Source organism: Scyliorhinus canicula, chromosome 16 (genome assembly GCF_902713615.1).
Source record: "Scyliorhinus canicula chromosome 16, sScyCan1.1, whole genome shotgun sequence".
Classification (NCBI taxonomy): domain Eukaryota; kingdom Metazoa; phylum Chordata; class Chondrichthyes; order Carcharhiniformes; family Scyliorhinidae; genus Scyliorhinus; species Scyliorhinus canicula.
In genome coordinates this window covers 142,691,339-142,715,710 of record NC_052161.1, presented here as the reverse complement: position 1 = coordinate 142,715,710, position 24,372 = coordinate 142,691,339, and the positions used below count along the sequence as shown (strand labels likewise).

Here is a 24,372-nt window from a genome sequence, read left to right as displayed (position 1 = left end):
AGCGTAAACCATCTGCCCCAGGAGAACAACGCAGGAAAACCAGGTTGGGAGGGAAATCCAAACTCAGGATTTGCTAATGAAGTAAATGACTGGTGGAGTGGCTAGCTCAGTTATCCCAGAGCGTGGTGTCTGATAATGGTGAGGGTTCAGTCCCTGTACTCACTGAGGTAACCCTTGGGGCTGCTCTTTTCTCCTTACCCCATTGTAATATCAGAGCAGAGTGATATGTGGAGACCCATGGCTGGAACCCTCCGGCCGTGGGGATTGTCTTTTCCCGCTGACAGCGCACCCCCACCTGCGGGTTTCCCAATGATGTGTGGTGGCTTCAATGGGAAATCCTGTTGACAAGTGGCGGGAAGAGAGAATCCCGCAGCCAAAGAACGGCTCAGCGTCGAGAAACCGGAGAATCCGGCCCATCATTAACAATCTAATGGACAACCCAGACTCTGCACAGAGAGACAATACATAATGATATGATTCTACAAATGATTCCAGAATATTTATGGGTTAACATTTAATACATTTGCTCTGTGAGGGGTTAAAAGAAAATTGAAGCGGAGACTCTAGGAGACAGACATCCCACTCCCTGTCATTCTGGTCGATCCAACAAGATGTGAATAGCTTCTGTTCCTGAGAAAGTAACAGATTACCATAACATTTCTTCAATAGCTAGAAAAACCTAATTCACAAAAACACCCTTGGCACTGTGTCCTGTAAAATAATTCCAAATGTCAGGAAGAGGGGAGGAGTGAAGACTGTAAGAGGACAGTTTCCTAAAAGAAAGAAATTATTTTACAATAGACAGAACTCACAGATTTTATAAATAATTTCTCAGCCGTTCGGTTACGCACAATCCCTTTTCTCCTCTCACTTTATTTTCAGGCAGAAGAACAAAAATGTGACACGGTGACATATTTCTTGATTGATCTGACAGGTTCACTGAACAAAGTGGCGAGGATCCAGCGATCACGTCGATCGTTTCTTTCTTCTCCTTCAATATTGCAACGGCATATTTCTGTGCTTCATCATTTTTTTTCGAAGGTCGATCTAACGTGAGGCAAATGTCTCAGCAAACATCAAACACATTCTGTGAATATATTACCGTTTCTCACAGTCCTGTCTCATATGTCTATATGAATAAAGCCACATTTGTTTGTATGGACATCTGAAATCAGTTTTCTTTCAGTAGGTTAGCTGTTCTTGTGATAGCGATGAGTGGGGAAACACTGAGTAAACACTGGAAAAAACAGCATAATAAAAACAGTTTTATTTTGAGCATTACTAAAACTCAAATAGACGAGGAAGCCACCTTAAAGTATATTTAAGTTGAAGAGCAAGGCACAACTTTTCTAAGACTGTCACAAATTGCTCACTTGTAAAAACATTTAAAAGTAAAATTGTTGCTCGATCATTTACCTGCCAATGCAAAATAATAGAAGTATAAAATTGGTTGAGGCTTTGCACAGGGGGATAGTTGAGGCCCTGCTTTTGACAAGCAGTACCTCACAGTTGTGCTCTTTGATTGATGATCATAGATTTCAGGGGATTATCAGTGTGGTGACTGTGTGAGTGTATTGCAGAATGAAGCCAATTGTAGAATCAATAGAAACAAAACAAAACCCAGATCCCCTTAGAAATAGACTAACTGCACAAACTTTGCTTCCCTTCCTTCCCAAAACCAGGTGCAGAAACACCATCATGAAGTCAGCACACACAACGCACAAAGTGCACACGGTCGACATGCAAGGCGTGATTTTCACATGCTTTGAAATTCGCTATTGGCAAAGACCGTGGAAAGATCAGGAGTCAATCTGTTGTCAACAATCCTCCACAAAAAATCCTGGAATTTATTGGTGGAAATCTGACAGAAAGGAAGTTATTGTCTACTGTTGATAACATTCTTACCCATTAAGGCTCAGAGGAGGTGTGCCATTCAATTATTTTACAGAGGAATTTCCAAGTGTTGCCCCAGGCACAATGCCTTCAATGTTTTCCTTCTTGGCTGAAGCGTTCTATGGTTCTGACGTCTGTTTGTTTATTTGAAAACGGAACAGAAATTGGGTCACATCAATAGCTTGCCATCTAGTTAGCGCTGAAAGTGATGTTGGATGCACAGTTTATTCAGAACCATGGCAACATCTGACGACTACTGCACCTACAATTCAGAGGCATAAATTAAAACTGCTTCCATCGCTTTTGATATGTATCACTTTGATCCAAAATAAAAACAGTTTCAATCAGAATTCTATAGCAGAGTTCCACAAACCTGTTAAAATCCACTCAGAAAAAAAGACAAATTAAAAGATAAATGTCTAAAACCATGACAGCAATAGAGTCTGAAATAGCTCCTGACCTTTAATCCATCAAACCAGCTGCATAAAATCCATAGAATCGCAGAATTCCTACAGTGTGGAAGGAGGCCATTCAGCCCATCGAGCCTGCACCAACCCTCTGAGAGAGCACCCCCACCTAGGCTCACTCCCCCTCCTTACCCTCGTAACCCCACCTAACCTGCACATCTTTGGACTGTGGGAGGAAACCGACACAGACACAGGGAGAAAGTGCAAACTCCACACGGACAGTCACCTGAGGCCAGAATTGAACCTGGGTCCCTGGTGCTGTGAGGCAGCAGTGCTAACCATTGTGCCACCATGCCACCCCCATTCAATCCCCATTTTGTATCCATGATGTGTTTGATTTACATGTGCAATTACTTTTTTGTTACATTCTAGTTACAAATAATCTCACACCTATGTAAATACTAGACCCTTTCCTTTTCCATTCCATGATGTGTTGTTGTAAACACTATCCCCAATACTGGGGGAACAAACCTTGAGCCTGTTACTGAGAATTACATAAGACATAGAGCTCAGGAAGAGGCCATTCAGACTAACCAATCCATGCTGTTGATTACTCTCCATTCGAGCTTCCCCACCAACCTTTTCTCATCTAAGTTTACCATCTTAACCCTCCATTCTCTTTTCCCAATATGTTTGTTTAGCTTTCCCTTAAATACATATGCACCATTCACTTCCAAGACTCCCTGCGGTAACAAGTTACACATCCTTCTGAAAGGAGACCAAAACTGCAACACAATATTCCAGATGCAGCCTCACTAAGGCTCTGTTTAATTACAGTCGGACATCTTTACTGCTGTACAAAAATCCTCTTGTAATAAAGGCCAAAGTACCATTTGCCTTCTTTACTGCTTGTTATGTCTTCAAATTAGCTTTCAGTGACTTGGGCGCCCAAGTCCCTTTGAAGTTCAACACGTCCTAGCCTCTCATCATTGAAGAAATACTTTGTATTTCTGTTTTTCCTGACAAAGTGTATAACCTCACGTTTTTCCACCTTGTATTCCATCTGCCAAATGTTTGTCCACTCACTTAGTCTCTCCAAATCCACTTAGTGCATCTTTTCATCTTCTAATTTGACAAGGAAGTATTCACTGAACATCCTGACACTGGGAAGTGCTGAGGAACAAAGGGACCTTGGTGTGTTTGTCCATAGATCTCTGAAGGCAGAAGGGCAGGTTAATAGGGGGGTTAAAAAGGCATATGGGACACTTGCCTTTATCAATCGAGGCATAGATTACAGCAGCAGGGAGGTCATGATGGGAATTGTGTGGAACTTTGGTGAGACCACAGCTGGAGTACTGTGTGCAATTCTGGTCGCCACATTATAGGAAGGATGTGATTGGACTGGAGGGGGTGCAGAGGCGATTCACCAGGATGTTGCCTGGGATGGAACATTAAAGTTATGAAGAGAGGTTGGATAGGCTTGGGTTGTTTTCTCTGGAGCAGAGAAGACTGAGGGGTGACCTGGTCAAGGTGTACAAGATTGCGAGGGGTGTGGACAGGTTGGATAGGGAATAACTGTTCCTCTTAGTTGAAGGGTTAGTTACGAGGGGACACAAGTTCAAGGTGAAGGGCGGGAGGTTTTGGGGGGGATTTGAGGAAATACCTTTTTACCCAGAGAGTGGTGACGGTCTGGAACGCACTGCCTGGGAGGGTGGTAGAGGCGGGGGAGGGTCTGGAATGCACTGCCTGGGAGGGTGGTAGAGGAGGGTTGACTCACACCCTTTAAAAAGTACCTGGATGAGTACTTGGCACGTCTTAACATTCAAGGCTGTGGGCCAAGTGCTGACAAATAGGATTAGGTCGGCAGGTCTGGTGTTTTTCATGTGACGGTGCAGACTCGATGGGCCGAAGGGCCTCTTTGGCACTGTTGTATTCTGTGATTGCCGCTGCCTGTACCTTGGTGGGTCCATCGTATCAACTCTGGAAACCTCAACAAAACAAATAATAAGTTCTATGGCAGGTTCAGGGCAGCACGGTAGCATGGTGGTTAGCATAAATGCTTCACAGCTCCAGGGTCCCAGGTTCGATTCCCGGCTGGGTCACTGTCTGTGTGGAGTCTGCATGTCCTCCCCGTGTCTGCGTGGGTTTCCTCCGGGTGCTCCGGTTTCCTCCCACAGTCCAAAGATGTGCGGGTTAGGAGGATTGGCCATGCTAAATTGCCCGTAGTGTCCTAAAAAGTAAGGTTAAGGGGGGGGTTGTTGGGTTACGGGTATAGGGTGGATACGTGGGTTTGAGTAGGGTGATCATTGCTCGGCACAACATCGAGGGCCGAAGGGCCTGTTCTGTGCTGTACTGTTCTATGTTCTAGGTGGCGGAAGGAGATATCACTTTGTGGATTTATCACTAACAAGGGCAGCGCGGTAGCATTGTGGATAGCACAATTGCTTCACAGCTCCAGGGTCCTAGGTTCGATTCCGGCTTGTGTCACTGTCTGTGCGGAGTCTGCACATCCTCCCCGTGTGTGCGTGAGTTTCCTCCGGGTGCTCCGGTTTCCTCCCACAGTCCAAAGATGTGCAGGTTAGGTGGATTGGCCATGATAAATTGCCCTTAGTGTCCAAAATTGCCCTTAGTGTTGGGTGGGTTACTGGGTTATGGGGATAGGGTGGAGGTGTTGACCTTGGGTATGGTGCTCTTTCCAAGAGCCGGTGCAGACTCGATGGGCCGATTGGCCTCCTTCTGCATTGTAAATTCTATGGTAAGGGGTTGCGGTTAGAGTGTTTAGGCCAATTCAACCCGCAGCCAACCTCAAACAGGATCACTTCCACCTCGGAGACAGAACATTCTGGGTTCAGGTCCCAGGCATGGAATTTCACAAATAATTTAGTTTAATATTTCAGCCCAGTTTTGATGGGGTGCTGCATTCTTGAAGTATCAAAGCTTGACTGCCTGTTCCCGAGTTGTGTGTTAAAAATCATGGCATTATTTGAATAAGAGCCGAGGATTCATTCTCCCAAACTTCTGATCAACACTTTGCTGGTCAAATATCACCAAAAAGCAGGGCTGGCCATTCGTTTCATTGCTATGTCTGGGTTGATGCTGTATTCACAATGTTTGACTGGATAAGACTAGTCACTGCATTCCAAAATCATTCATTGTGTCTGAGGTTCTTTGAGGAATCTGGGAATTGTGGTTCCCTCTTGTGTCTCTTTAAATCAGTTCTGAATAAAATTACCGCCTCTCTGTTTTTCACAGTAATTTCATCGCAGAAAGTAATGATAATAACCAAATTGTTACCTTATAATCAGCTCGATAATCTGAGGTAAGATTTTCTGAAAATTCCCCAGGTTCCCGTTGCCAAATTTTGTTTGAATAATTCCTGGATTAAGTATAAACCGAGTTCTTTTTCCACGAAATCCACTTCTCTGTTCTGGTTGTGGGAGTATGTGAGTTTTTTTTTTCTGTACATGAAGAAACAGCTGTACGGCAGGAGCAGCTCACAGAGAAGGCAACGGTCTGTCTAAAATCTTCAAATTACCCATCACTTTCAGAGAGACTCAGATAATGAATCTGTAATTTCCATTGCATTACTGGTGACTGTGAGGGTGAAAGTGACTGTGAACTGTTACGTTTCCAAGTGTTTGAAATGATGAAGGAATTTATCAAGGCTGTTAAGTTGCTTGGAGGAGCCGAGCAGCCTATACTCAGGAAGATATCTCAATCTAGCCAATTTCCTAAAATGCAGCAACTGGAAGTGGAACCAAGTCACTGACTCCAAGAGATAAAGACATTGAGATCCTGGGACCTTGCCACATTGTCTTTCTACAGGTCTGCATTTTTGTTCACATCCCAATGTTCCCCAGGTCTTATGTGGAACGTGAAGGGTGCACTTAACCAAGATATTCAATATTTGCAAAACAGAAAGTGTGAAATGCAGAGACACAGTAATTCCAGCACGCTTCATTATTTTCCAATTCTTTTCTATTAAATGCAAATATTAGACTTGAATTCAATCAGTCAGGCTGCTCAGAAATAGTTTGTGTGTTCTTTGGTGCCATTATTGTGGAAAACTACATCTGAACTCTAAGATATAATCTATTGGGAAAGATTGGAATGACAAAGCAAGTTTTGATTTATATTTATTTTACTCCACAGTCCATTTCTCAGTTTCCAATCCCCTTTCTATTTCTAATTCCACCAGTTCCTATTCTCCATGTTCTTCCTCGATTCCTCCTTCCTACTTATTGTGCCTAGAATCAGAAACCCCATCCTCTCTGAGAGAATCTGAAGGGAAGTCTAAAGGGGGTTGCTTTCTGCTAATAGAGCTCTACTCATTAATGTCTTCTTTGTAACTTTGCGGTATTTTTTTAACTTATTATTAAATCTATATTACTTTGTACTTTGACAGTAGCCTGCTTTCTAGACCAACACCAAATGTGGAATGTGAATCAAGACAATGTGAGAGTGACTGCCCTTGACATCAAGAACATAAGAACTAGGAGCAGGAGTCGGCCATCTGGCCCCTCGAGCCTGCTCCGCCATTCAATGAGATCATGGCTGATCTTTTTTGGACTCAGCTCCACTTTCCGGCCCGAACACCATACCCCTTAATCCCTTTATTCTTCAAAAAACTATCTAGCTTTATCTTAAATACATTTAATGAAGGAGCCTCAACTGCTTCACTGGGCAAGGAATTCCATAGATTCACAACCCTTTGGGTGAAGAAGTCCCTCCTAAACTCAGTCCTCAATCTACTTCCCCTTATTTTGAGGCTATGCCCCCTAGTTCTGCTTTCACCCGCCAGTGGAAACAACCTGCCCGCATCTATCCTATCTATTCCCTTCATAATTTTATATGTTTCTGTAAGATCCCCCCTCATCCTTCTAAATTCCAACGAGTACAGTCCCAGTCTACTCAACCTCGCCTCATAATCCAACCCCTTCAGATCTGGGATTAACCTAGTGAATCTCCTCTGCACACCCTCCAGTGCCAGTATGTCCTTTCTCAAGTAAGGAGACCAAAACTGAACACAATACTCCAGGTGTGGCCTCACTAACACCTTATACAATTGCAACATAACCTCCCTAGTCTTAAACTCCATTCCTTTAGCAATGAAGGACAAAATTCCATTTGCCTTCTCAATCACCTGTTGCACCTATAAACCAGCTTTTTGCGATTCATGCACCAGCACACCCAGGTCTCTCTGCACAGCAGCATGCTTTAATATTTTATCATTTAAATAATAATCCCTTTTGCTGTTATTCCTACCAAAATGGATAACCTCACATTTGTCAACATTGTATTCCATCTGCCAGACCCTAGCCCATTCACTTAACCTATCCAAATCCCTCTGCAGACTTCCAGTATCCTCTGTACTTTTTGCTTTACCACTCATCTTAGTGTCGTCTGCAAATTGGACACATTGCACTTGGTCCCCAACTCCAAATCATCAATGTAAATTGTGAACAATTGTGGGCCCAACACTGATCCCTGAAGGACACCACTAGCTACTGATTGCCAACCAGAGAAACACCCATTAATCCCCACTCTTTGCTTTCTATTAATTAACTAATCCTCTATCCATGCTACTACTTTACCCTTAATGCCATGCATCTTTATCTGACGCAGCAACCTTTTGTGTGGCACCTTGTCAAAGGCTTTCTGGAAATTCAGATATACCACATCCATTGGCTCCCTGTTATCTACTGCACTGGTAATGTCCTCAAAAAATTCCACTAAATTAGTTAGGCACGACCTGCCCTTTATGAACCCATGCTGCGTCTGCCCAATGGGACAATTTCTATCCAGATGCCTCGCTATTTCTTCCTTGGTGATAGATTCCAGCATCTTCCCTACTACAGAAGTTAAGCTCACTGGCCTATAATTTCCTGCTCTCTGCCTACCTCCTTTTTTAAACACTGGTGTCACGTTTGCTAATTTCCAATCCGCCGGGACCACCCCAGAGTCTAGTGAATTTTGGTAAATTATCACTAGTGCATTTGCAACTTCCCTGGCCATCTCTTTTATACTTGTCTTCCTTTAGCCACATTAGCTTGCCCATTACTACCTCCTTAGTGATAACAATCATCTCAAGGTCCTCACCTGTCATAGCCTCATTTCTATCAGTCACTGGTATGTTATTTGTGTCTTCCACTGTGAAGACCGACCCAAAAAACCTGTTCAGTTCCTCAGCCGTTTCCTCATCTCCCATTATTAAGTCTCCCTTCTCATCCTCTAAAGGACCAATATTTACCTTAGCCGCTCTTTTTTGTTATATATATTTGTAGAAACGTTTACTATCTGTTTTTATATTCTGAGCAAGTTTACTCTCATAATCTATCTTACTCTTCTTTATAGCATTTTTAGTAGCTTTCTGTTGCCCCCTAAAGATTCCCCAGTCCTCTAGTGTCCGACTAATCTTTGCCACTTTGTATGCTCTTTCCTTCAATTTGATACTCTCCCTTATTTCCTTAGATATCCACGGTCGATTTTCCCTCTTTCTACCGTCCTTCCTTTTTGTTGGTATAAACCTTTGCTGAGCACTGTGAAAAATCGCTTGGAAGGTTCTCCACTGTTCCTCAACTGTTTCACCATCAATCCTTTGCTCCCAGTATACCTTAGCTAGTTCTTCTCTCATCCCATTGTAATCTCCTTTGTTTAAGCACAAAAGACTAGTGTTTGATTTCACCTTCTCACCCTCCATCTGTATTTTAAATTCCACCATATTGTGATCGCTCCTTCCGAGAGGGTCCCTAACTATGAGATTATTAATCAATCCTGTCTCAATACACAGGACCAGATCTAGGATCGCTTGTTCCCTCGTAGGTTCCATTACATACTGTTCAAGGAAACTATCGTGGATACATTCTATAAACTCCTCCTCAAGGCTGACCTGGTTAAACCAATCAACATGTAGATTAAAATCCCCCATGATAACTGCTGTACCATTTCTACATGCATCAGTTATTTCTTTGTTTATTGCCTGCCCCACCATAATGTTACTATTTGGTGGCCTATAGACTACTTCTATCAGTGATTTTTTCACCTTACTATTCCTGATTTTCACCCAAATGGATTCAACCTTATCCTCCATAGCATCGATGTCATCCCTTACTATTGCCTGGATGTCATCCTTAAATAACAGAGCAACACCACCTCCCTGACCATCCACTCTGTCCTTCCGAATAGTTTGATACCGTTGGATATTTAACTCCCAGTTGTGACCCAGTTTTAACCATGTTTGAGTAATGGCCACTATATCATAGTCATTCACGATGATTTGCACCATTAACTCATTTCCCTTATTCCGAATAGGACAAGCATTCAGGTAAAGTACACTTATGTTGGCTTTTATACCTCTGTTTTGAATCTTAACACCTCGATCAGTAACCTTTCCTAAGTTATATTTCCTCTTGACTTTTCTCCTAATTTTCCTTGTCATTGAACCCATATCTTCATGTAACAACCTGCCGCGTCGCTTACAATTTATGTTTTTACTTCCCGTTTTATTCCTTTTAGTGTTACTGGACCTAATCACTGAGCTGCTCTCAGTCACTGTACTTTCTACTGTCGCCCTTTTTGATTTTTGACTATGGCTTCTCTGCCTTACACTTTCCCCCTCACTGGCTTATGTTTCTGTCCCTGTTTTACTACCTTCCGACTTCCTGCATTGGTTCCCAACCCCCGGCCACATTAGTTTAAACCCTCCCCAACAGCTCTAGCAAACACCCCCCCCCCCCCTCCCCCAGGGCATTGGTTCCAGTCCTGCCCAGTAGCAGACTGTCCGGTTTATACTGGTCCCACCTCCCCCAGAACCAGTTCCACTGCCCCAGGAATTTGAATTCCTCCCTCTTGCATCATCTCTCGAGCCACCCATTCATCCTATCTATCCTGACATTCCTACTCTGACTAGCTCGTGGCACTGGTAGCAATCCTGAGATTACTACCTTTGAGGTCCTACTTTCTAGTTTAACTCCTAACTCCCTGAATTCAGCTCGTCGGACCTCGTCCCGTTTTTTACCGATATCGTTGATGCCTATGTGCACCACGACAGCTGGCTGTTCACCTTCCCCTCCCCCCCCCCCCTCCTGAATGTCCTGCAGCCGCACCGAGACATCCTTGACCCTTGCACCAGGGAGGCAACATACCATCCTGGAGTCTCGATTGCGTCCACAGAACCGCCTGTCTATTCCCCTTATGATTGAGTCCCCTATTACTATAGCCCTACCATTCTTCTTCCTGCCCTGCTGCGCAGCAGAGCCAGCCACGGTGCCATGAACCTTGCGGCTATTGCCTTCCCCTGGTGAGCCATCTCCCTCAACAGTATCCACAGCGGTTTATCTGTTTTGCAGGGAGATGACCGCAGGGGACACCTGCTCTGCCTTCCTACTCTTGCTCTGTCTTTTGGTCACCCATTTTCTATCTCCCTCAATAACTTTCACCTGCGGTGTGACCAACTCGCTAAACGTGCTATCCACAACCTCCTCAGCATCGCGGATGCTCCAAAGTGAGTCCATCCGCAGCTCCAGAGCCGTCAAGCGGTCTAACAGGAGCTGCAACTGAACACACTTCTTGCACGTGAAGGAGCCAGGGACAGTGGACGTGTCCCTGAGCTCCCACATCGCACACGAGGAGCATGACACGGGTCTGGGATCTCCTGCCATGTCTTAAACCTTAGGTTAACTTATACAACTACAATTCCAAAAAACAAAAGAAAAGATAAATAAATTAATTAAACAATGAAAAGAAAAACTACTTACCAGTCACTTACCAGGGTTAAAAAGCACCTCGTCCCCACCCAGCTCCGAATTCCCACCTAGCTTCAAATTCCCAAACTCACTCTTTGCTGTCTCACTCTGGCTGTGTCTTCTCTGACTCACTGGGAGAACTCCAAGGCAGCATTTGACCGAGAGTGGCTTCAAGGAGCCTTCGCAAAAGTGGAGTCAATGGAAATCAGGAGGAAAACCCTCCGCTGGCTGGAGTCATACCCGGCACAAAGGAAGATGGTTGTGGTGGTTGGAGCTCAATCATCTCAGCTCCAGGACATCACTGCAGGAGTTCCTCAGGGTAATGTCCTAGGCCCCAACCATCTTCAGCTGCTTCATTCCCTCCTTCATAAGATCAGAAGTGGGGATGTTTGCTGATGACTGCACAATGTTCAGCGCCATTCACAACTCCTCAGATGAGGAAGCTGTCCATGTCCAATTGCAACAAGACCTGGACAATATCCAGGCTTGGGTTGAAAAGTGGCAAGTAACATTCACACTGATAGAGTGTCAGGAAGCAACCATCTCCTTCTAGAGAGGATTGATCTATCTCTTCTTGACATTCAATGGCATTACCATTGCTGAATCCCCACAATCAACATCCTGGGGATTACCATTGACCAGAAACTGAGCTGAACTATCCATATAAATACTATGGCTAACAGGGCAGGTCAGAGGCTGGGAATTCTGCAGTGAGTAACTCACCTCCTGACTCATCAAAGCCTCTCCACCATCTACAAGGCTCAAATCAGGAGTGTGATGGAATAGTCTCTTCTTGCCTGGGTGAGTGCAGCTCCAACAACACTCAAGAAGCTCAACACCATTCAGGACAAAGCAGCCCCGCTTGATTGGCACCCCTTCCACAAACATTCACTCCCTCCACCACCAACTCAGCCGTGTGTACCATCTACAAGATGCACTGCAGTAACTCACCAAGTCTCCTTAGATTGCACCCTTCCAAACCCACGACCACTACCATCCAGAAGGACAAGAGCAGCAGATACCTGGGAACCGCATCACTTGGAGGTTCCCCTTCAAGTCACTCACCACCCTGACTTGGAAATATATCGCCGTTCCTTCACTGTCACTGGGTCAACATCCTGGAACTCCCTCCCTAACAGCACGGTGGGTGTACCTACACCACACGGACCACGGAGTTTCAGCAAAATCAAACATATGAACAAGCAGGAAGAGGCCATTCAGCCCCTCGAGCCTGCTCCACCATTTAATACAGTTGTGGCTGATCTGATAGTAACCTCAAATCTCCATTCCCACCCTTCCCCCGATAGCTTTTCACCCCCCCCCCCCCCACCCCCCGTTGCTTACCAAGAATCTATCCACCTCTGCCTTAAAAATTTTCAAAAACGCTACTTCCACCAGCTTTTGAGGAAGAGATCCAGAGACTCACGACCCTCTGAGGGAAAAGATTTCACCTCACCTCAGATTGAAACCCTTATTTTGAAACAATGATCCTTGATTCTCCAACAAGAGGAAATCTGCATCTCCACAACCACCCTGTCCAAAACCCAGTGTTTTGTGATCCATGCACTGGGACACCCAGATCCCTCTGTACTTCCGAGCTCTGCAATCTCTCACCATTTAGACAATCAGCTTCTTTTTTATTCTTCCTGCTAAAATCAACTATTTTACATTTTTCTACATTATACTCCATTTGCCAGGTTTTTGTCCACTTATGTAACCTCCCAAACCCCTTTGCAATCTCATTTTGACCTCTTCACAACTTACTCTGCTATCTGTCTTTGTGACATCAGTATGGTAGCGCAGTGGTTAGCACTGCAGCTTCACAGCGCCAGGGTCCCAGGTTCGATTCCCGGCTTGTGTCACTTCTGTGTGGAGTCTGCACGTTCTCCCCGTGTCTGCGTGGGTTTCCTCCGGGTGCTCCGATTTCCTCCCACAAATCCCAAAAGACGTGCTTGTTTGGTGAATTGCACATTCTGAATTCTCCCTCAGCGTACCCAAACAGGCGCCGGAATGTGACGACTCGGGAATTTTTACAGTAACTTCATTGGAGTGTTAATAAGACCGTAAGACATCGGAGCAGAATTTGGCCACTCGGCCCATTGCGTCTGCTCTGCCATTCAATCATTGGCTGATATTTTTCTCATCCCCATTCTCCTGCCTTCTCTCCGTAACCCCTGATCCCATTATTGATCAAGAACCTATCTATCTCTGTCTTGAAGACACTCAGTGAATTGGCCTCCACATCCTCTCCACGTCCACTCTGTCCAGGCCTCGCAGTATCCTGTAAGTTTCAATAAGATCCCCCCTCATCTTTCTAAACTCCAACGAGTACAGACCCAGAGTCCTCAACCATTCCTCATACGACAAGCTCTTTATTCCAGGGATCATTCTTGTGAGCCTCCGAGGGCAGTACGGTGGCGCAGTGGTTAGCATTGCTCCTATGGTGTTGAGGACACAGGTTTGAATCCCCGCCCTGGGTCACTGTTGGTGTGGTGTTATGGGCCAAGGTTTAGAGAACCCCAAAGTGTATCATGGAGTTCACCTGACCCACAATATTTACTAGATTGTGGTATGGGGAGCACACGGCCCACTCTACAGGTGTGGTACAGCAGAAATGGAAAAGTATTTTTTAAAGGAAAACAATGTTTATTCTATGAACTCAAGTTAACCTTTTTAAAACATACAGTGAACATCTTAGCAACCATTAATTCAAATACAACAAAAGAATACAACACCCAGTAATCTTTTAAGCTTTCCTCTTGACATCCATAAGACTTAAAATACCTTTTAGCAGAAGCACATCAGGTTACAGTCTCTACTGTTATTAGTTTTAAATCACCAGGATCGATTTACAGTCTTTAGATTACAGACAGAGACTCTAATACACCTTCTGGCTGTGACTGCAGCTATCCAGCTCTGAAAACAGAACTAAAACACACCCTGCAGCAAACAGACTAAAAGGAAAGTAAAAGAGTTGAGACAGCCCAGCTCCACCCATTCTCTGACATCACTGCAGTAATAAACACCCATTTCTTAAAGGTACTCTCACTACAGATATTTATATACACACCCATTTATAAACACCCATTTCCTAAAGGTACTCTCACATGACAGAAGTTTGCACATTCTCCCTGTGTTTGCATGGGTTTCACCCCCACAACCCAAAGATGTGCAGGTTAGGTGGATTGGCCATGCTAAATTGCCCGTAGTGTCCTAATAAAAGTAAGGTTAAGGGGGGGTTGTTGGGTTACGGGTATAGGGTGGATACGTGGGTTTGAGTAGGGTGATCATGGCTCGGCACAACATTGAGGGCCGAAGGGCCTGTTCTGTGCTGTACTGTTCTATGTTCTATGTTCTATGTGCAGGTTTAGGTAGATTGGCCATGCTAAATTGCCCCTTAATTGGAAAAAAATAATTGGGTACCCTAAATTTACAAAACAAAATTCTTGTGAACCTCCTCTGGATCCTTTCCAAGGCCAACACATCCTTCCTTAGATACGGGGCCCAAAACTGCTCACAATGCTCCAAATGGGATCTGACCAGAGCCTTATACAGCCTTGAACAACCCGGGTTTTGTATTCCAGCCCTCGCGACATTAATGCTGACATTGCATTTGCCTTCCTAACTGCCGACTGAACCTGCACGTTAACCTTAAGAGAATCGTGAACATGGATTCCCAATTCCCTTTGTGCTTCTGATTTCCAAGGCATCTCGCCATTTAGAGATTAGTCTCTGACTAAATTCCTCCTTCCAAAGTGCATAATCTCACACTTTTCCATATTGTATTCCATCTGCCACTTCTTTGCCCACTCTCCTAACCTGTCCAAGTCCTTCTGCAGCCCCCTTGCTTCCTCAATACTACCTGTCCCTCTAGAGATCTCTGTATCATCTGCAAACTTAGCAACAGTGCCTTCAGTTCCTTCTTCCAGATTATTAATGTTTATTGTGAAAAGTTGTGGTCCCACCACAGACCCCTGAGGCACACCACTAGTCACCGGCTGCCATCCTGAAAAAAACCCCTTTATCCCCACTTTCTGCCTTCTGCCAGTCAGCCAATCCTCTATCCAGGCCAGGATCTTACCCTGAACACCATGGGCTCTTAACTTATTTAACAGTCTCCTATGCGGCATCTTGTCAAAGGCCTTCTGGAAATCTAAATAAATCATGTCCACTGGTTCTCCTTTGTCTAACTTCCTTGTTACTTCCTCAAAGGACTCCAACAGATTTGTCAGACATGACCTCCCTTTGATGAGGCCGTGCTGACTCAGTCCTATTTTACCATGCACTTCCAAGTACTCCACGATTTCATCTTTAATCACAGACTGTAAAATCTTACCAATGACCGAAGTCAGGCTAACCGGCTGATAATTTCCCGTCTCTGCCTCTCTCCCTTCTTTTTGGTCTGAGGTACTTGGATTTTTTTAAACACATTTAGAGTACCCACTTATTATTTTCCAATTAAGGGGCAATTTAGCATGGCCAATCCACCTACCCTGCACATCCCTGGGTTGTGGGGTTGAAACCCACGCAGACATGGGGAGAATGTGCAAACTCCACACGGACAGTGACCCAGAGCCAGCATCAAACCTGGGACCTCGGCGCCGTGAGGCTGCAGTGCTAACCACTGCGCTACCGTGTTGCCCACCCCCCTCCCTTCTTAAACAGGGCGTTACATTAGCCACTTTCCAGTCCTCTGGGACCCTTCCTGCCTTCAGTGATTCCTGAAATATTATCACAATGCCTCCACAATTTCCTCAGCTATCTCTTTTAGAACCCTGGGGTGTAGTCCATCCGGTCCAGGTGACTTATCCACTTTCAGACCTTTCCGTTTCCCCAGAATCTTCTCCTTAGTAATGGTCATTGCACTAACCTCTGCCCCCTGATTCTCCAGGAGCTCTGGCATCCTACTGGTGTCTTCCACCGTGAAGACTGATGCAAAGTAACTCTTCAGTTCCTCTGCCATTTCTTTGTTCCCCATTATTACTGGGCCACATTTTCCAGTGGCCCAATGTGTATTTTTGCCACTCTCTCACCTTTTGTATATTGGGAAAAAACTCTTCCTATCTTCGTTTGTATTACTAGCTAGCTTGCACTCATATTTCGTCGTCTCCCCGTTTATTGCTTTTTTAGTTGTCCTCTGCTCGCTTTTAAAGGCTTCCCACTCCTCTGGCTTCCCACTAATCCTCGCCACTTTTTCTTTTGCTTTTATGCTGTCCTTGACATCCCTCGTCAGCCATGAAACCCTTGTCCTCCCCTTAGCCTGTTTCCTCCTGCTTGGGATGAATTTCTGTTGTGCCTCCTGAATAACCCCCCAAAAAAGTAATTTAAGCCTACTAGTGACACTAATCAAAATTATTATTATTTGACAACCATCCCATCAATCCCTTCACCAAATTAATTTATGTAAATTGTAAACTGTTGTGATCCCAGCGCTGATCCCTGTGGCTCATCACTGTTACATCCTACCAATTTGAAAAAGACCCATTTCTGCCGATTCACTGCTTCCTGTCAGCCAGCCAATCTTCTGTTCATGCCAATATCATACTCCCAATCATGAGCTCCTCTTTTCCGCATGAACCTTTCATGTGGCACTTTATCAAATGTCTTCTGGAAATCTAAATACAGTACATCCATCAGTTCCCTTTTATCCACAGCACATGTTACTTCCTTGAGGGCGTCCCCACCCTTTCTCAAGGGCAATTAGGAATGGACAATAAATATTGGTTTCGCCAGCAACGCCCACATCCCATGAACAAATAAAGTAAAAGCCTGACGCTGCCAGTGCAGAACTGATCTACACAGTGGAGGTAACAACAAGGGGCAGCCACTAGGATGTCTATTTATTTGAAACAGATAACTGCAATCAGTTTCCTCCCACAAGTCCCAAAAGATGTGCTGTTAGGTGAATTGGACATTCTGAATTCTCCCTGTGTACCCGAACAGGCGCCAGAATGTGGCGACTAGGGGCTTTTCACAGTAACTTCATTGCAGTGTTAATATAAGCCTACTTGTGACAATAATAAAGATTAAACGAGCTTCCAGTTCGGTTCAGTGGTGACAATTGGTCTTCTCTGGGATGTCGACATAACTCCCCAATGATGGAACTCTTGAGGAGTTTTCAAAATACTGATGCAAAGATAACCACTGAGACAGAAATGAAAGGAGCATTTTGAACAGTGTACAAACTGAATTAAATCGCACTGATGTGGGGGAGAAATAAAATGAACAACAGCAAAAAAAGTAAATAGATCGACATAATCACAGTCTGGAGATTTGAGATTTGTGTCTCAGTCTGCTCTTTTGAGCAAAAACAAACACGCTTTAAATACATTCCAATTCATTCACAGTTACAGTTTGAATAGATTGAACCTGAATTAACCCCCACAGCTCAAAACGTTGTCTTAATAATGTTCTTTTATTTTATCTTCCTTTCCTGCCTGTGCTATTTTAATCATGTTTTGCGTGTGCCACGCTGAAGGCCTGTGAAGGTTTCTCTCGTCACACTGCGGTTACATGTTCAAATGATGAAGCAACTGGCTTCTGCTGCATGAGCTGTCACAATAAATGTTTAATTATCCAGATGGCCAGATACCTTCTGGCATTTTCATGTTGTTGGAAATTATACCCATCAAAAACAATCTAAACCTACTGCATTAAACTACAACATAGATCACAGCATCCTGAATAACTATAGAAATAAGGTGAATTGTGGTGAAAAGCATTTAAAGATAAATACACATAATGAAAGATTCAGTAGTACCAATAACTGGAGCTATAAAGATAAGTTGATTAAAGGAGAAACCAAAGGATCTCTTAATCAATCCCTAACTTGGTGAAGTTACACATATTGGGCTATGTTGCTATGATTGTTGCCTCGGGAATGTGTGAAGTGCGCCACATAGTGGCAAAGACCTGTGCCATCAGGCTTCACTCCTTTACATTCTGCACACAATTCCGGGGCTTCCTGGGCTGTACAGGACCGGCACTAAAAAGAAAGTACGTGCAAGCATGGAAATGATGGGGAAAGCCGGGGAATCTGGGATGGGGAGAAGGGGGATGCGAGTGGAGGATCCGGGTGAGGCCCGGGAAATAGCGAGTCAAACGCACTCAACACATTTAAATGCATGCAGATGACGGTTTCGCCTGCCCCCTCCGGCACAGGGCGCAAACCTCGTCATCACTACCAGAGAGGGACCGTAGCACGGCGCCCAAATCAGCACCGAGCACAGACTTCACAGAATTACAGAAAGATATAGTGCAGAAAAGGCCGTTCGGCCCATTGAGTCTGCACCAATGCATGAAAGGCCTGACCTGTTTACCTAATCCCATTTACCAGCACTTGGCCCATAGCCTTGAATGTTAAGACGTGCCAAGTGCTCATCCAGGTACTTTTTAAAAGGATGTGAGGCAACCCGCCTCTACCACCCTCCCAGGCAGCGCGTTCCAGACCCTCCCCCGCCTCTCCCACCCTCCCAGGCAGCGCGTTCCAGACCCTCCCCCGCCTCTACCACCCTCCCAGGCAGTACGTTCCAGACTGTCACCACTCTCTGGGTAAAAAGGTTTTTCTTCAAATCCCCCCTAAACCTTCCAGCCTTCAATTTGAACTTGTGTCCCCCTCGTAACTGACCCTTCAACTAAGGGGAACAGCTGCTCCCTATCCACCCTGTCCATGTCCCTCATAATCGTGACCACCTCGATCAGGTCACCCCTCAGTCTTCTCTGCTCCAGAGAAAACAACCCAAGCCTATCCAACCTCTCTTTATAACTTAAATGTTCCATTCCAGGCAACATCCTGGTGAATCTCCTCTGCACCCCCTCCAGTATAATCACATCCTTCCTATAATGTGAAAAATGAAATGAAAAAAATGAAAATCGCTTATTGTCACGAGTAGGCTTCAATGAAGTTACTGTCTATGCGGACTTAGTCGCCACATTCCGGCGCCTGTCCGGGGAGGCTGGTACGGGAATTGAACCGTGCTGCTGGCCTGCTTGGTCTGCTTTAAAAGCCAGCGATTTAGCCGAGTGAGCTAAACCAGCCCCTAATCGCTTATTGTCAGGAGTCGGCTTCAATGAAGTTACTGTGAAAAGCCCCTAGTCGCCACATTCCGGCGCCTGTTCGAGGAGGCCGGTACGGGAATCGAACTGTGCTGCTGGCCTTGTACTGCATTACAAGCCAGCTGTTTAACCCACTGTGCTAAACTATTCCTAAACTGTGGTGACCAGAACTGCACCCAGTGCTCCAGCTGTGGCCTCACCAAAGTTCTATTCAACTCCAACATGTAGAACATAGATCATAGAACATACAGTGCAGAATGAGGCCATTCAGCCCATCGAGTCTGCACCATTTAAGCCCTCACTTCCTCCCTATCCCCGTTACCCAATAACCCCTCCGAACCTTTTACGTCATTAAGGGAAATTTATCATGGCCAATCCATCTAATCTGCATGTCTTTGGAATATGGGAGGAAACCGGAGCGCCCAGAGGAAACCCACACAGACACGGGGAAAGCGTGCAAAGTCCGCATAGACCACAGTGCTAACCACTGTGCTGCTGTGCTGCCCATGACCTCCCTGCTTTTGTAGTCTATGCCTCAATTGATAAAGGCAAGTGTACCATACGCCTTTTTCACCACCCTATTAACCTGCCCTTCTGCCTTCAGAGATCTGTGGGCAAACACGCCAAGGCCCCTTTGTTCCTCAGCACTTCCCAGTGTCAGGTTCTTCATTGAATACTTCCTTGTTAAATTACTCTTTCCAAAGTGTAACACCTCACGCTTTAAAGTGTTAAATTCCATCTGCCACGTATTTGCCCATTTGACCATCCCGTCTATATTCCGTCTTTGTGAAGAAGATTTTAGTTTAGACGGGCAGCATGGTCAGCCCAGGCTTGGAGGGCCGAAGGGCCTGTTCCTGTGCTGTACTTTTCTTTGTTCTTTGTTCTATCTTTCTGTAACTCGAGACTCCCAGCCTGTAACCCACCCGACCAATCTTTGTGTCATCTGCAAACCTACTGATCCTATCCCCATCTAAGTCATTTATATAAATGACAAACAATAGGGGGCCCAGCACAGATCCCTGTGGTACCCCACTGGTCACTGGCTTACATCACTAAAGCAGCCGTCTGTCATCACCCGCTGTCTCCGACAGCTCAGCCAGCTTTGAATCCACCTTGTCAGGTTAACCTTACATAAAATCAGTCTCCCATGTGGGACCTTGTCAAATACTTTGCTGAAATCCATTTTGGCCGTAAGCCTGGTTCTACCCCTGATCGTGCTTCACATTTGCGGCATTGCTTCTCAAACAGAAAATCCTGACCCTGGTCTTCTGTCAAAAATTAATCAGGGCACGGTTCACAATGTCCACCCGGCAGGGCCTGATCCAGCCAACAAACCCAGCTACACAGAGATCAGGGCGCTACCGACCTGCAAGAGCAATGAACTCCCTGCCATACCTTCCCCCCCCCTCCCCGCCCTCCCCCCACCCGCCATGGCCAGATGGGACCCGACGAGAAGCATCAGAGTGACCCCTGCCCATCACAGAAATATCTGGGGGCACTCTCCCCCGTCAATCCCACCACTGAGCATTCGCCAGCACGTACCCCTCTACCTCCCCCAACCACACATAAGGAGAAGCCCCCCTCCCCCAATGGAGAGGGGTTTCCCCTTGCACTCTCTCCCCACCCCCACCCCGGCACTGCCAGGGTGGCCTTGACCCAGAACCCTGGGGTCTCCAGGCACCTCCACACTCCTGGCGTGGTCACCTTGATTTTCGAAAATTGATCGTGATTTGCGCTGCAGTCCATGTGGGGTAGGAGCAGCTCCCACATTCTCTCCACTCCCTCATACTGACGGCATCTAGCTTTGTTCTTTGCCACAAGTCGAAATCCTCTGTCTGGGCTGAGTGTATGTTCTGATCCAGGTTCATTTCTAGGTCCTGGTGTTTGTGATGTAGGCACTGGGGGAGGGGAGGGGGCGCAATCTGAACACAGCAGGATCATTTCTGGGATTGGCGTTGGGGGAGAAGTGTTTTCCTGGTCTCCAGAAATCAGATGCTGGTCTTAGCCTTCTCCCATGAGGAATAGGCCTTCTCCCATGAGGAATAGGGATGCTGCTCGACCCGTGTATATCACACAGAGACTGGCATCCGACTCACCTGGCAGAGGCTGCACTGAACCGCAGATTATTCCGGTTGCCACTGGAAAGTGGGACAAGTATAATTTTTACTGTTCACTAGGAAACGGAATCTAAAGATAGAAATATCTTGCTCTATCTAACATGACCACCGTGTACCTGTGTACCTGTGCATGTTAGACAAGATTACCATGGTGATTCACACTATTAGCGAATGTTGAAACGGTCGTTTTATTGAAGGACAAGCTCACATTTCGAACCATTATTTTAAAAATCTATGAAAGGTACCAGGGAAGGATGAGTACCCAATTCATTTTTTCCAATTAAGGGGCAATTTAGCGTGGGCAATCCACCTAACTCTGCACATCTTTGGGTTGTGGGGGCGAAACCCATGCAAACACGGGGAGAATGTGCAATCTCCACACGGACAGTGACCCAGAGCCGGGATTGAACCCGGGACCTCGGCGCCGTGAGGCAGCAGTGCTAACCACTGCGCCACCATGCTGTTCCCGGAAAGTAGGAGAATTGCAGAAATCCTCGCACTTCTTCCTCACACTAACCAGTTACAGCTGATTGCCAAACTGGAGGGTCAATGCTTTCCCCAATCCCCTCAACTCCCACAATAACCTGTGCAGAAGATTGGAAGGAAATCTGCAGAGATTCTATCAATTCCGGAGGGTAGGAAGGACATGGGAAGAGACCGGGATGGTGGGTGGGGGAGGCCATGAGCTACCCAGGTGCTCGGTTGAAGGAGAAGCCAGTGGCTTCCTGCCTGATAGGGACTGTACCAGTAGAACCCTTATCCTCGTGGGAGACAGTGCAGAGCTGCACATGCAGCTCAGTGGAGGATGACCTGCCTCTATAGAGTAGAGTATGTCCTGTCCCTATATAGTGAGGAATGACCTGTCCCTATAAAGTGGGGGATGACCTGTCCATATACAGTGGGGAATGTCCTGTCCCTATACAATGGGGATGTCCTGTCCCTATACAGTGGGGAATATCCTGTTCCTATACAGTGGGGAATGTCCTGTCCCTGTACAGTGGGGAATGTCCTGTCCCTATATAGTGAGGAATGCCCTGTCCCTATACAGTGGGGAATGTCCCGTCCCTATACAATGGGGATGCCCTGTCCCTATACAGTGGGGAATATCCTGTTCCTATACAGTGGGGAATGTCCTGTCCCTGTACAGTGGGGAATGTCCTGTCCCTACATAGTGAGGAATGACCTGTCCATATACAGTGGGGAATATCCTGTCCCTATACAGTGGGGAATGTCCTGTCCCTATACAATGGTGAATATCCTGTCCCTATACAATGGGGAATGTCCTGTCCCTATACAGTGGGGAATGTCCTGTCCCTATACAGTGGGGAATGGCCTGTCCCTATACAGTGGGGAATGTCCTGTCCATATACAGTGGGGAATGTCCTGTCCCTATACAGTGGGGAATGTCCTGTCCCTATACAGTGGGGGATGCCCTGCCCCTATACAGTGGGGAATGTCCTGTCCCTATACAATGGGGATGTTGTGTCCCTATACAGTAGGGAATATCCTGTCCCTATACAATGGGGGATGTCCTGTCCCTATACAATGGGGATGTCCTGTCCCTATACAGTGGGGAATGTCCTGTCCCTATACAGTGGGGAATGTCCTGTCCCTATACAGTAGGGAATGTCCTGTCCCTATACAGTGGGGAATATCCTGTCCCTATACAGTGGGGAATGTCCTGTCCCTATACAGTGGGGAATGTCCTGTCCCTATACAATGGGGATGTCCTGTCCCTATACAGTGGGGAATGTCCTGTCCCTATACAGTCAGGGATGTCCTGTCCCTATACAATGGGGAATATCCTGTCCCTATACAGTGGGGAATGTCCTGTCCCTATACAGTGGGGAATATCCTGTCCCTATTCAGTGGGGAATATCCTATCCCTATACAGTGGGGAATGTCCTGTCCCTATACAGTGGGGGCTGACCTGTCCCTATACAGTGGGGAATGTCCTGTCCCTATACAGTGGGGAATGTCCTGTCCCTACACAGTGGGGAATGTCCTGTCCCTATACAATGGCGAATGTCCTGTCCCTATACAATGGGGGAATGTCCTGTCCCTATACAGTGGGGAATGTCCTGTCCCTACACAGTGGGGAATGTCCTGTCCCTATACAGTGGGGAATGCCCTGTCCCTATACAGTTGGGGATGTCCTGTCCCTACACAGTGGGGAATGTCCTGTCCCTATACAGTGGGGAATGCCCTGTCCCTATACAGTGGGGAATGTCCTGTCCCTATACAATGGGGGAATGTCCTGTCCCTATACAGTGGGGAATGTCCTGTCCCTACACAGTGGGGAATGTCCTGTCCCTATACAGTGGGGAATATCCTGTCCCTATACAGTGGGGGATGTCCTGTCCCTATACAGTGGGGAATGTCCTGTCCCTATACAGTGGGGAATGTCCTGTCCATATACAAAGGGGATGTCCTGTCCCTCTACAGTGGGGGATGTCCTGACCCTATACAGTGGGGGATGTCCTGACCCTATACAGTGGGGAATATCCTGTCCCTATACAGTGGGGGATGTCCTGTGCCTTTACAGTGGGGAATATCCTGACCCTATACAGTGGGGGAAAGTCCTGTCCCTATACAATGGAGAATGTCCTGTCCCTATACAATGGGGATGTTGTGTCCCTATACAGTAGGGAATATCCTGTCCCTATACAATGGGGGATGTCCTGTCCCTATACAGTGGGGAATGTCCTGTCCCTATACAGTGGGGAATGTCCTGTCCCTATACAGTAGGGAATGTCCTGTCCCTATACAGTGGGGAATATCCTGTCCCTATACAGTGGGGAATGTCCTGTCCCTATACAGTGGGGAATGTCCTGTCCCTATACAATGGGGATGTCCTGTCCCTATACAGTGGGGAATGTCCTGTCCCTATACAGTCAGGGATGTCCTGTCCCTATACAATGGGGAATATCCTGTCCCTATACAGTGGGGAATGTCCTGTCCCTATACAGTGGGGAATATCCTGTCCCTGTACAGTGGGGAATATCCTATCCCTATACAGTGGGGAATGTCCTGTCCCTATACAGTGGGGGCTGGCCTGTCCCTATACAGTGGGGAATGTCCTGTCCCTATACAGTGGGGAATGTCCTGTCCCTACACAGTGGGGAATGTCCTGTCCCTATACAATGGCGAATGTCC

The 24,372-nt window shown here is 46.1% G+C and overlaps 1 long non-coding RNA gene across 1 annotated transcript in view; it reads right to left on the bottom strand.

Annotated features, from left to right (window-relative positions):
- Positions 1-474: 474 nt before the first annotated feature.
- The window catches only part of LOC119950628, a 34,797-nt gene continuing 10,899 nt past the window's right edge, over positions 475-24,372 (bottom strand). The window contains exons 2-3 of the long non-coding RNA XR_005457376.1: positions 1,906-2,155; positions 475-1,237 (exon numbers count right to left, since the gene is read on the bottom strand). This is a non-coding gene — a long non-coding RNA (uncharacterized LOC119950628). The remainder of the gene's footprint in view (positions 1,238-1,905; positions 2,156-24,372) is intronic.